General features: G+C 37.4%; 1 long non-coding RNA gene across 1 annotated transcript in view; it reads left to right on the plus strand.

The window, feature by feature from the left end:
* The window catches only part of LOC128202439 (uncharacterized), a 41072-nt gene extending 32606 nt beyond the window's left edge, over positions 1-8466 (plus strand). The window contains exon 2 of the long non-coding RNA XR_008253774.1: positions 8005-8466. This is a non-coding gene — a long non-coding RNA (uncharacterized LOC128202439). The remainder of the gene's footprint in view (positions 1-8004) is intronic.
* Positions 8467-14516: the final 6050 nt, after the last annotated feature.

Consider the following 14516-nt stretch of genomic DNA (forward strand, 5'->3'; position numbering starts at 1 on the left):
TTTAAAAAATGATTCATTTTTAAGTTATCCATAACAAAAAATCATATCTTTCCTCTTCATAATAAAATTTTAAACACTCTTGCACTTTGGTTGTCCATCAACATCAACATTATCGACAATTGGCTAATGTACATTGGACTGTACAAGTACATACAAAGATAAAATACCTCGGCAAATAAGACCTAAAATCTTCCATCAATGAACGTCAAATCTATGACGAATATCAAATTACCGCGGGGTCGTTGACATGTTGCTGTCAAGTCAGCAAGTCCGGCGACGGCGCAGCCACACCGCGCCGCCACTCGGTACCATCAGAATAAATACCGGTACCATAGCACCAAGTGGTTACCGTTTATCGACCCAAGCAAATGCAACTAGGAATGGCGCCGGTCGTAGTAGGGCCACGCCAGGCCGCGTCTATGGACAATGTAGTTCATGATAATTCTCTATTTATATTTACATATACTATGATTCCCGGATATTTCCCGGATGCTAATGGTTACAATTTGTGTGTGTACCTACCTGATCAAATGTTAAACAGACAGTCTTTAATATATCTTTAAGTAGTAATATAGACATTTGTAAATCTACTAATTACAATGGATTCTTTTTTATACAACTTAGAATGGCAAAAAAGCTGACGGCCCACCTGATGGTAAGTGGTAACCGTCGCCTATAGACATGAGCAGTACCATGGACATAACAGAGTATACTGTTTCGCCCATGATACCCCCCATGCATCGCCATTCCTGAGGACTCAGGTGTTATTCTTCTGTACCCTGTAAATTCACGCCATATTCCACCTTTCAAACCGAAACACAGCCATGCAAACACAACTGCTTCACGGTTGAAATACGAATGGGACAGAGGTACCCAAGCAATCGACTTTTGTACAAAGTCTCCCTCTGGTATGTATATAGAAATATCAACTAAAATATGAAAAATGAGTAATTAAAAATTTTCGAAAAGTACCTAGCACAACTTAGTGCGCGGTAAAACGAATGGTAACTGGTAAGCACTGGCCCCGGCATGACGTAAAATCACTCATATACTATTGGAATATGATTTACATGTTTTAATATTTATAAATTTGTCTTTATTTTAAAGCACCTTAGGTGCATTTGGACTGGTGTTTATGTATGCACCTACACATGAAATAGTTGATGAAACCTGAAATGATATTAGGACCAGGGGTGAACAAATAAGAATAAAATGATAAAAAATATTTGCTACACTTTAAAAAAAAATATTATATCTCGATATGGTAACAATACTTGCAATTTATCTGCAACTGTTGCTTATGACGAAACAAAGTTCCCAAGAAATCAATTTCTAACTTCCTATCAGAATGGCAAAAGATTGGATTTGTTATGTTTATAATAATTAAATTTAGAACGTGATTGATAAGCAATATACATTCGGATGTCGTACAGAGAACAAGCAAGTAACTGACTGGTATGAGCGAGAGCGTGTAACGTAAATAGTGACGTCACGGTGCGCGGTGGTGCGGCGCGGCGCGTGCGCAGCTCGACGCGCACTTTCTCCGCGCGGTCACGGTCAGCCTGTAGGCGGGATTGACACAACACCGGAAATTACAATCCTACAACTGGAACTAGTAATATAAATGGGACTCCATTATCAGAACTTACTTGGACCGTTTTCGTGTTTTTTTTAACTCAATTTAAAATAGTAAATGCTAGCGGCCTGCCTGTTAGAAAGTAGTAATCTTCACCTGTAGACATGAACTCGCAGTATGGACTCGCAGAGTACTCTATGACAACTGTGGTATACCTCATGCCTTGCCATTTCTGAAGATGTGGCATTATGCCTGAATCACATGGGGAGAAGGGATTGTTAGTAATGAGGAGATTAGTCACCATTGCTATCAATATACCCTTTCAGATCGACCTACACGCGGTTCCCCCTGGAAACTATCGTGACTTATTTATCGTTGAATTCGTCACGATGAGCTAAGTGACCTGCCTTTTCATTCTCACCTATCACCTCTCACTGGTACCCCGCCAATGTATACCGATAGCGCAGGCGGGGTTACCATGCCATTTTCACCCATTAAAAAAAAACCGAAAGACAACCATGCTAGATATTTTACGGATCATTATTTTACGAAATATAGATATCCAACCAGACGATTTTTGGTGTAGAGTAATGAGTAATATACCTATAACCAACTAAAGCGAACACCCTGAAACGATGAGTGTGGACTGTAGACACACCCGCTCGAAGCTTCCTCAGACCCTACAGTGCAGGGTGATTATAGTGATGCCATAGAAATTAAAATCAAACCTCCTTTTTAATTTTTTCTATATTTCAAATAAATAGAATACAGAAACTAGATGTGCACTTCACACAGAGTAGGTGAATTTTTTTTTTTTAATAACAGAAGGCAAACGAGCATGTGTCTCACCTGATGGTAAGTGACTACCGTCGATCTTGTTCACCCACAACGTCAAAGGCATTGCGAGTATACTGCCGATCTTTTAAAAAGGAATATGCTCTTTTCTTAAAGGTTATGATATAAATGACAGAGCTGTAAGCATATGAAAAATTTGCTTTATATTTGACTGTAATATATTTAGTACATTGTATTAAATTTTTTTGTTGAAAAGTCGAAACTAACTAATGGTCGTAATTTATCGTGTTATTACTATCATAATTTATGAGAAGAAGCTTGTTAGATCGTCTGAGCGAAACAGTGCACGCTTCAAAGTAAATCGGTGTTTGTTGGAATGCACATGACCTGCTTCCAGCCAGACTCCACGGACATGAAACATGTTTATGAGGGTTTGTTTACGTCTATATAAGATGCTTTGTAAAAAAAAAAAGAATTCCAATTTTAAAACTAAGATTCTATTTTCAAAGTATAAATTAAAAATCGAATATGCATGTTTTAATTACAGTTTCTGTCATTATATAATTAATAATTAATCAAATTGTCATTAAGAGAAATAAAATTGCCTCGAATTTTAAAACTAGGCTTGTATATATACGATACCCAGATACAAAAATAACAAACGGATATCTGCCACAGTGTCAACTATTTAACTATTGTTCCCGCTAGCCAAAAATATCTGTATTAAATTAAACAAGGCATTTTAAATAAAAAAGAGTGTCTTGAATCAACTTTCCTTTTTGTTTGTATATGGAAAGTGCAAATTATAATTCGATTTTGATGGTTATTTTTTAATTACAGAGTTTCCTTGTTGATCTTAAACCTAATGAGGTACTGAATATGACGTAACTGCTAACCGTGGACCTTGGGGGAGAAGGGATTGTTAGTAATGGGGATTAGTAGCCCCATTGCTAGTAATATACAATATCAGGTCGACCTTCTCGTGGTTCCCCCTAGAAACCATCGTAATTGATTTATTGTTAGATTTTTAAATATTTTTAATATTTTATGCCTTACTAATGACATTTGTAAATTGATTGTAATGTAATTTTTGACAATTATTATTGGTTATTTTGTTGCTTCATATTTTTTTTGTTTTATTTTATGATATCTTCTTGTCACTTGTAAAAATATTCAACACAATGCAGTATTGTAGCGAATAAAAATAAATTGAAATTGAAATTTGTCACGGTGGCTAACTGGTCTGCTTCATCCTCACCTATCATTCCTTACTGGTGCCCCGCCAGTTTATACCGATAGCGCAGGCGGGGTTACCATTCCATTGTCATCCATTAAAAAAAAACCGTGAGCCTTCCCTCATACACATGACACTGTATGTATAGTGACAAAGTTTAACATTTTAATTATAAATTAGTTGTTGGTTGACGTCACAAAACCAATTTTACCAATTACCGATGGCAATGTTTATGTTTTATTTTCACCGGGACACTATTTATAATAGGCAATTATGGGCAATCAGTGCGAGCGCGGCGTCCGGCGTCCGGCGTCCGGCCCGCTAAGCGCTAACCTCACCATCGATTACCATCACCAATTCACCACTCACCACTCTCCACTATAGAACATTAATGAATGCCACTCACGCAGTGTCTATTTCCATTTTGTTTGGGGTCGATCGTTTGCGACTTTAACTGTTTATTGATCTCGAAATTTGAAGGAAAATAACTGTTCTGTAACGCTTCTAGTTGTCTGAAACTAATGAAACAACAAGTACGAGGTGATTTTGTACCACAAAAAAAAAACAGCAGTTTCAGACGTGACAAATATTTGAGTTAATTTGTTTATTTATTAGCTTTTACCAACGGCTTCGTCCGCATTACTGGGATAACCTCCGACTCAAATTTCCCACTCATTCTTCTTCCTTTTATTCTAAATCCTTTACTGTTCAGGCAGTTCGTCTATGGAACTCACTACCTACCTCTATCCGGTGCGCTCAAACTCTTACTAGCTTCAAAACCTCTGTTAAATCATACTACCTCTCACTTTAGTACTATTTTCCTGTGTTCTCTCTTCGTTTTCCTTCGTCATTTTTTTTTTCTGTTGTATGTGTGCTGTTAAGTATGTGTATGTTATGTATGTATTTAATTGTATATATATTATATATGTATGTGTATATATGTATGTATATATGTTTGTATATGATAATATTTATATAACAGTGCGCCACCTACCCTTTGTCTTTTTCTCAATGTCCTCTACCCAAAGGTTGTCTGCAAGAGATTGCTCAGCGATAAGGCCGCCTTTTGTATCACTTCTCATTAATATTTACTGTATTTGTTATTTCTCTTTTTACTTGGTGCAATAAAGTGTAAATAAATAAAGAAATAAATATGTTTACTGTGATAAAAAGTAGTCTATATCTTTCTCCACCCCATATAGTAAGTATATAACAAACTTCATAATAATGGAAGGAGAAGGGATTGTTGGCTAATGGAGATTTTTTCTGCAACTTAGTATGACAAACAAGCTTACAGCCCATCTGATGGAAAGTGGTAACCGTCGCCTATAGACAGAGTATACTGTTTCGCCCATGATACTCCCCATGCGTTGCCATTCATGAGGACTCAGGTGTTATTCCTTTGTACCCTATATTATTTCACGCCATATTCCACCCTTCAAACCGAAACACAGCTATGCAAACACAACTGCTTCACGGTTAAAACACGAATGGGACAGAGGTACCCAAACAATCGACTTTTGTACAAAGTCTCCCTCTTATATATTTTTATTATTATTATAAACACGTCCACGTTTCACAAGGCGGGGGGAAATTATTAGTAATGGGGACCCCTATTGCTATCAATGTACCCTGTCTGCCCTAGCCCCACACAGTCCCCTGAAATTTTTAATTGGTGGTTAATTCTTGACTCATCACAATGAACCTACTGGTCTGACTTCATTCTCACCTATATCATTGGTTTCCCGACAACGTATATAAATAGCATGGCGAAGCTACCGATCCATTATCATCCATTAAAAAAAACAGAGGGACATTAATGGGTTATTAAAGTAACTAAGTCGTGGTAGTGTACAATTCGCTTACTCATGCTTTTTATGAGTCTACTACCTCTGCCTATATACATACCGCGTACCTAGCGAATAAAAAATAAATATGCTCACGGCTATACACCATAATGGAAATGAAATGAAATGAAACGAAACGAAACGAAACGAAACGAAACGAAACGAAACGAAACGAAATGAAATGAAATGAAATTTATTTGCTAGAAACATTGTAGAAAAGGTGTTGCATTTGTGAAGTTTATAAGATGTCCATTATGTTTCGCCACATCGAATGGCATGCAAATATTAATTATTGAATTTATCTATTTTCTATTTTATACAGGTACATCATATATTTAATTTTCAATTACATATACAATAAATCACTATTAGTACGAAGTGCCACTTTGGTCATGCATTACAAACAGTCAATAAAGCTACTACAAATAATAAAATGATAAAAATGTCAAATAAAATTAAAATTACAATTTAAGTTTCAACTAAGTCAATGTCACAGCATTTATATTTTACAAAAACTCATTAATATTGTAAAAATTATTTTCTATTAACCATGTTTTCAATTTTAATTTAAAATAATTTAATGGCAATTCTCTTATTTTTTTTTTTGGTATCCTATTATAAATTCGAATAGCCATTACACCCCAATTTTGTTGATGCAGCGTTGACTTACAGGTGGGTAGTTTGGAGAAGTTAGAGTTATTTGCTGGCCGATAACCTAACAGTGTGGGGGGAAAGGGAGTTAGTAATGGAGATTGAGAATCCCATTACTAGCAATATACCCAACCAGGTCGACCTCCTCGCGGTTCCCCCTGGAAACTATCATGGTTAATTCCTGACGAATTCATCATGATGGGCTAACTGGCCTGTTTTCATCCTCATCGATCACCCTTCACTGGTGCCCCGCCAGCATATCCCGTTAGCGCAGGTGGGGTTACTATTCCATTTTCTACCAATAAACCTAACAGTGTAGGGTGGAGGTATTATTAGCAATGGGGAGGTTAGTCCACAGATAATGTAATACTACTATGCTAGTTATTACTATCAATACAGCTTATCAGGTCGACCTCCACACTACTAGCAATATAGTTCGGCCTCCACGTGGTACCCCCTGGAATCCATCGTGCTGAACTCCAAGTGTGTTCAACACGATTGGATAACAGACCTGCTTTCATCGTCACCTATCATCCCTCACTGGCGTCCCGCCAGCGTATATTAAAAAAAAATACGTTAATATCTCTAGTTATATCTAATTATTTATGCATGATACGAGGAAGGCTTCAATTAAACTGAAATAATTTTCATAAACCGCTCAAGTGCGTTACAATTTGTGAAATATCTATTTATTTATTTATTTATTTATTACATCCACTGGGTGAGCCTTACAGTCTTCCAATACGCTCACCCAGGAAAACATGAGTACAATAACATACAAAAACATATAAAAACAACATACACAAAAATATTAAACAAAAAATATAAAAATTTTTAACTAAAACAAAAAACGTCTGAACACAAATACTCTGTGGTCAGTCGACGAAACTCCAGCAAGTTGGAGGCAAATACATCCAATTGCGGATACTGGACTCAATATGGTCTTATCTCCTAATGTTAATATAATCGACGCATAATTAAGTAGTCGAGTACCAACTGCACTGAACTATCACATCAGCCGTTAACTGCCCATTCCTGAACATAGCTTAACCTAACCATAAAAGAGGTTTTTGCCAATAGTTGCCATGCTTGGTAGGCGGGTTGGCAACGCAGCCTGATTTTTTGCCACGCTTAGCAGGCAAGTTGGCAACCATAGTTAAGCTTTGGTGACGTTTTAAAAGGAATGCTGAACCCAACCTCGACCAACAAGTTCCCTTGGTCACCTCTTACAAAACCCTTGGGAAAAGAAGGGGTGGCCCATTCTATGCCGGTACTACACGATAATTTTTATAATATTATATATTCATTGCTTTGTTTCTCTCCTGTAGTTCTCATATTGATTATGTACATAAAAATGATTTAAAAAAAAATACTTTTATTTTTTTAATGTTATCTAATTTTTTTTATAAATCTCTAACCTGTATTTCGCGAGGGAAAGGGATTGTTAGTAATGAAGACTGAGAATCCTATTGCTAGCAATATACCCAACCAAGTCGACCTCCGCGCGGTTCTCCCTGGAAACTATCATAGTTAATTCCTGATGAATTCATCATGATGGGCTAACTGGCCTGTTTTCATTTACCATTCAGTTGCCATACCAGTTTCACCCATAAAAAAAAACCTGTATTTCGCTACACATGAATGTATAAGAGAATCTTTACAAATATTATAAATGTGAAAGTGAGTTTGTTTGTTATCCCTTGTCACCTTAACGGCCCAACCAGTCATCATGGAATTTAACATACACGTATTATTTGGGATGGCGAAGAACATGAGAAGTTCAGTCTAGGTCGTGGGCAAAAATCTAGTATTATAATATATAAATAGTATATTGTTTTATAAATTTACCTTGAGTTCTCTTTGTAAATTGTATAAAATACTGAAATGTTTTATATTCTCAGACAAGAAGCTCCATTGTCGAGAGGCGGCAGTGGAAATGGCGTGCATGGCCCAGTGCGCCCGCAAGGCCACGGCTCGCGCCTCCACCACCGTCTGCTGCCTCTACTTACTATAATAATAAACAAATAACCATTTGTCAGACCATCAACCTCATTTATCACAGAATTTTTCCGTACCTGCTGGCTCATTATCATTGCTCGACGAAGTGGAACCTTAGAAAAAGTGAAAAGACAATTAAGAATCAATTGGACTCGTTCCATTCGAAAGATAATTTTTGTGGTCATAACAAAAAGTCAAGGTGAGAGACTGCAGTGGCTGCAGAAAAACCAGACAGAAGGACATTTTATAATGATGATTATGGAGCCCGACAATTCCAGCAGTTTAGGCACGACTGATTGCATAGTCGTATTTGTATTTTTATATCATACATTCAATAAAGATTGCTAGATGCAGTTTTTGAAAAATCTCTCTTCTCTCTGCCTGACCTGCATACCCTATGCATATTGTAATGAATATATTTACTGCAAAACTCTCAAAAAATTTCACGAAACATAAATCTTTACCCGAAAAAAATATATCAAATCTGCCAATAGGCTAGTATTAATTACAAACAAACAGAAGCAGGATTTTTTTATGGATGATATTTTTTTTTAATGAGTGAAGATGGAATGGTAACCCCGCCTGTGCTATCGGTATACGCTGGCGAGGCACCGGTGAGGGATGATAGGTGAAAATAAAAGATCAGTTAGCCCATCGTGATGAATACACCTAGAATTCATCAGAATGGTTTCCAGGGGGGACCGCGTGGAGGTCGACTTGGCAGGGTCTTACTAGCATTGGAACTCGCAATCCTCGTTACTAACAATCCCTTCCCCCCAGGCAGGATTTAGATTGTTACATCTGTGCGTCATCTATATTAACTACAGTTGGGACCATTCGAATTAGAAGTTTATTTTTATATGACCATTGATAAAACAAACAAGCATACGGCCCACCTGATGGTAAGCGGTTACCATAGTCTATGAACGGTTGCAAAGTCAGTGACATTACGCGCGCGTTGCCAATCCTGAAGAAACCTCTTTACCACTTTTTTAGAGAATCCAATGAACGATTTGTCGTAAACTCTATCTAACAAGAAACTCTTATCTTCTCATCAAAAAAAAAGTATAGAAGTATATAATTATAATTTAGATATGTAAATCTTTTATCTAAAGAAGATGCCAGAGGGAGACTTTGTACAAAAGTCGATTGCTTGGATACCTCTGTCCCATTCGTGTTTCAACCGTAAATCAGTTGTGTTTGCATGACTGTGTTTCGGTTTGAAGGGTGGGATATGGTGTGAATTTACTGGATACGGAGGAATAACACCTAAGTCCTCAAGAATGGCAACGCATAGGGGGTATCATGAACGAAACAGTATACTCTGTTATGTACATGGTACTGCTCATGTCTATAGGCGACGGTTACCACTCTCCATCAGGTGGGCCGTCAGCTTGTTTGCCATTCTAAGTTGTTTAAAAAAAAAGATAATTTCTAACCAGCGCATGTTCCCTCTAAATCTTGCTTTTATAACCTGATACACCACCTATAATCTCATGTATATTGTGTACTTATCTTGAAGAAACCTATTTCTTTTTTTTTTTGTTTAATCATAAGAATCTGTAAACTATAGAGTTTAAATCTTAGGCCCTTCAAAATGACTCTCGATGTTTAACGTTTGTTATCAGGTAAATTGGTTATCAGGCTTTTATACTCTGGGACCTGTTGTGCTTATATTTGTGTACAGTAAACGTCGTGTAGGTACATCAGTGACGTAGCTGTGGGTGGGGAGGGCCAGGCGCACGGTGCGTCTGCCGCGGTCGCCGTGACATCACGACGCACATGTGTACGTGTATATAGCTTGACGTTATCTTCACAGTGACACGTGGCCACGTAGTGTGTCGCACTGAGTTCAGTTAGCGGTAAATATAGACGCAAACCGTGTCATAAGTGGACAGGACAAAAATAACTTTAGTCTTCATTAAATACTTTATTATGTGGGCTATTAATATACTGTACTTTTTTACGATGATATTTTATTTATAAAGAATCAGAAAACGACAAAATATTTCGAGCCTCCCTTTATTTATATTACGGTATTTCCAGTCATTGAGTTTAATTGTTCGTAACACTTTATTGTACAGTTAAATCTTAAATTGTAGGAGAGTGGGGGGAAAGGGATTGTTAGTAATGGAGACTGAGAATCCCAATTGCTAGCAATATACCCAACCAGGTCGACCTCCTCGCGATTCTCCCTGGAAACTATCGTGGTTAATTCCTGATGAATTTATCATGATGGGCTAACTGGCCTGTTTTCATTCTCATCTATCATCCTTCACTGGTGCTCCGTCAGCGTATCCCGTTAGCGCAGGCGGGGTTACCATACCATTTTCATCCATCAAAAAAAAATTGTAGGAGAGTTCTTAAGAAAAGAATGAGTACAATGACGGACTTATCGCATAAAAGGGATTTCTTCCAGTCAACCTTTCAATGTCTAATAGAAATTGTGAATTGGAGGAAAGTTAGTGTGAGTAGCTTTAAATTTTTTGTCATAAGTCGAGAAACGTTTGAAAAATATGTTCAGTTTCTCTGGTGAAATACTTTTTTTTTAAAAAGGTGTTAATGATTTTTATTGTTCCTGCATAGTTTTGTATCAGTTTTTCAGTCCGGGTGACACATAAACGTATCTATTCTGATTAAATAGTGTACTCTACTGGAGGAATCGTCATCATGACCCGACGTACTTATAGCCATGAAACAAGTTGTAGTTCGTACATATTTTAGAGAAAAGGATATTTTATGTATATGTTTATGTATTTTGTATGTATTGTATGTATGTTATAGTAAGCAGTTTAATAAATTATATGTATTTGATATTTTTATGCATTACAGATTTTTGTATTTTATGCACGAAAAATTATTAATTCACTCTTGCACCACCTGCCCATTTCTATCTGTTCTCCTTTAACCAAAGGTTGTCTGTAAGAGATTGCCCTAGCGATAAGACCGCCTTTTGTACTCTTTATGTGTATATTTCAATGTGTATTTATGTTACTGTATTTCACTTGAATTATTCACTTATATTTTTATTTATGGGGCAATAAAGAGTTAAATAAATAAATAATAAATAAATATTTTAGCTATTAGGCCAAAGCTGGTGGTAGTGGTGAAAATTGTAAACAAACATATGATTTATCTAACTTTTAATCAATTTGAATATATTTAGGTCAAAGTTTAAACTAGTAGTGTGTTTTATTTAAGTGTCTGTACAAGTCATCCATTCCACACGTGGGAAGGACCCAATTTACAGCAACGGCAACCGGATCCATGAATATTTCGTTCAAACGATAAAATAATACATCCTACACAATATTATATAGGCGATTGTCCGTGTATCCGGAACCAATCGAGTCTGAACTGAAGGTCGCGCTCGTTATATACCATAGATCAGGATGACGACCGACAGACAAAATGACAGGCTCCACATTCACGGCGGCGATCCGTGAAATTAGCCGAGCTGATACTAATTTTGGTGTATTATGATCGGTTTGTTGTGGTTACACCGCTGACTTTGGCTTGACCTTGGCTCGTGATATTGAAATGTATGTATAATCTATATATGGGTACGTCCATACTTAGTTATTTAAAAATATTAAATATATCTATATAGGGGGGAAAGGGGATTGTTAGTAATAGGGTTAATATCAGGTCGATCTCTTCACGGTTCCCCTGGAATCCACGGTGACTGATTCATTAGTGAATTTGTGATGTGCTAACTAACCTGCTTACATCTTCACCTATCATCTCTCTCTCGTGTATATAAAATATGTGATAAAATATATACATATATATATATATATATATATATATATATATATATATATATATATATATATATATATATATATATATATATATATATATATGTACTAGCTTTTATCCGCGAGTTCGTACCCATGGATTTTGGAAACTTTAGTCTCTTCAATTTTCAAAATTTCTTTATTATTATTCACCAAAGTTATACAAAGAATCTATATGCATATATGGGTCAGTCAGTCAGTCACTCAGTATCCTCTTTGATATACAAGTATATAGATCACGGGAATTTAATAAATTTACCATGTTTGTCGTTGCCAACAATCAGTGGCGGATTTGCAGTCTTGGCCGCCCTAGGCCCCAGTCCATGTAGTAAGTACCAGCCAGCCCTTTCTCAACACCCATCATATTGAGTACATAATGAATTTACTTTTTTACCAACTTTTATCAAAATCTAAATGTAATTAACTATAATATCTGCTAGTTTGTAATATTTTCCAAGGTTTCCTTTAGTTATACGTATTTTGATATTCTTGTTATCATTGGTGATTTTTTTGTTACCATTAGCCGCCCTTAATATCTGGCCGCCCTAGTCTCGGGCCCCCTGGGCCTTAGGGCAAATCCGCCACTGCCAACAATTGTTACAATTTCTTCTGGAAGTCTTCTTCAGGGGCGTACAGCCTACAGCATCACATCTCACGACATCGTTAAAAAAATATAAATTTTGTAAATAATATTAAATATTCCAAATATTCTTCTACTTACTGTACTACTGAATATTTTATACTTTGCTTAGAAATGCTAAGGAATATGACCTTACCTTCTACCTTACCTCAGCCTCCGTAACGTGTTATTTTACTGCCATATCTCACCCTTGAAACCTAAAGCAACTATGTAAACGCAACTACTGATTAACGGCAGTAACTGGGGGAAAGGGATTGTTAGTAATGGAGACTGAGAATCCCATTGCTAGCAATATACCCAACCAGGTCGACCTCCTCGCGGTTCCCCCTGGAAACTATCATGTTTAATTCCTGATGAATTCATCATGATGGGCTAACTGGCCTGTTTTCATTCTCATCTATCACCCTTCACTGGTGCTCCGCCAACGTATTCCGTTAGCGCAGGGGGGGTTACCATACCATTTTCACCCATCAAAATAAAAAAAAGGCGGTAACTACCTCTGATACCTCTGATGTAAAGAAATTTCTTACGCACCTAAGAAACTTTTTTTTAATGGATGACAATAAAATGGTTACGCCGCCTGCGCTATCGGTATACACTGATAGGGCACCAGTGAAGCGTGATAGGTGAGGATGAAGCAGGTCAGTTAGTCCATCATGACGAATTCAATATAAAAATTGTTCACGATGGTTTCCAGGGGAAACCACGTGGAGGCCGACCTAATAGGGCATATTGCTAGCAATCGGGCTGTAAAACTGCATTGCTAACAATCCCTTTCCTCCCCACCTAAGGTACTGTAGAGGATGTTCCCGATTATCCCCAAACTGTATGACGATATGTGATGACGTCACGCCGGGCAGTCCGCAGACGCAGCCGGTGACGGCATCACCTCGCGCGCTACAATAAACTCGACCCTGGGTTAATGGGTGGCTGGTGTCAGGCACGCATTACCACGACCTTCACCTTACAAACAGTGTCTGTGTCAGTGTGTGTGCATGTCTCTGGTAACTCATCAACAGTGTTGTTGACATTTTTAACAGTTTTACGTTTTCAGTCGACATTTTCACACTTTCAGTACAGTCTGTTCGCGGAAAAGGGATTGATAGTAATCCTTTTCCTGGGGGGGGAGGGATTATTAGTAAAGCGGACTGTCAATCCTATTGCTAGCAATATACCCTGTCAGGTTGACCTGCACGTGGTCCCCCTGGAAATCATCATGCTGAATTCCAGGTGTATATATTCATCGCGATAAGCTCGCCGATCTGCCTTTTCATCGTCACCTGTCACCTCTCACTGGTGCCCCGCCAGCGTATACCGATAACACAGGCGGGGTTACCATTCCATTATCATAACACCCATTAAAAAATCCCTTCCTAATTCCATACGAATTAACTACGATGTTTTCCATAGGGAACTTCGTGGAGGTCGGCCTGATAGCGTATATTGCTATGGACCTCTTAGACCCCATGACTAACAATCCCTTCCCCCCTGTAAGTCTTCCCAATAACAGACTATAATTTTTTTAATGGGTAAAAATGGTATGGTAACCCCGCCTGCGCTAACGAAATACGCTGGCGGAGCACCAGTGAAGGGTGATAGATGAGAATGAAAAAAGGCCAGTTAGCCTATCATGATGAATTCATCAGTAATTAACCATGATAGTTTCCAGGGGGAACCGCGAGGAGGTCGACCTGGTTGGGTATATTGCTAGCAATGGGATTCTCAGTCTCCATTACTAACAATCCCTTTCCCCCAACAGACTATAATTGGTTCCATACTCAAATCAGAGATATAAAACAGAGTAGTCTATACTTGCAAAACTACTCTGTTCAAAGTTCAATCAATCGAAGAGAAACTATATTTTGTGTCAAAATATATATATATATATATATATATATATATATATATATATATATATATATATATATATATATATATATATATTGTTTGCGCTTGAAGGTGAGAAGCTCTTGGT

Source organism: Galleria mellonella, unplaced genomic scaffold (assembly GCF_026898425.1).
Source record: "Galleria mellonella isolate WM207_F2 unplaced genomic scaffold, CSIRO_AGI_GalMel_v1 utg96, whole genome shotgun sequence".
Classification (NCBI taxonomy): Eukaryota; Metazoa; Arthropoda; class Insecta; order Lepidoptera; family Pyralidae; genus Galleria; species Galleria mellonella.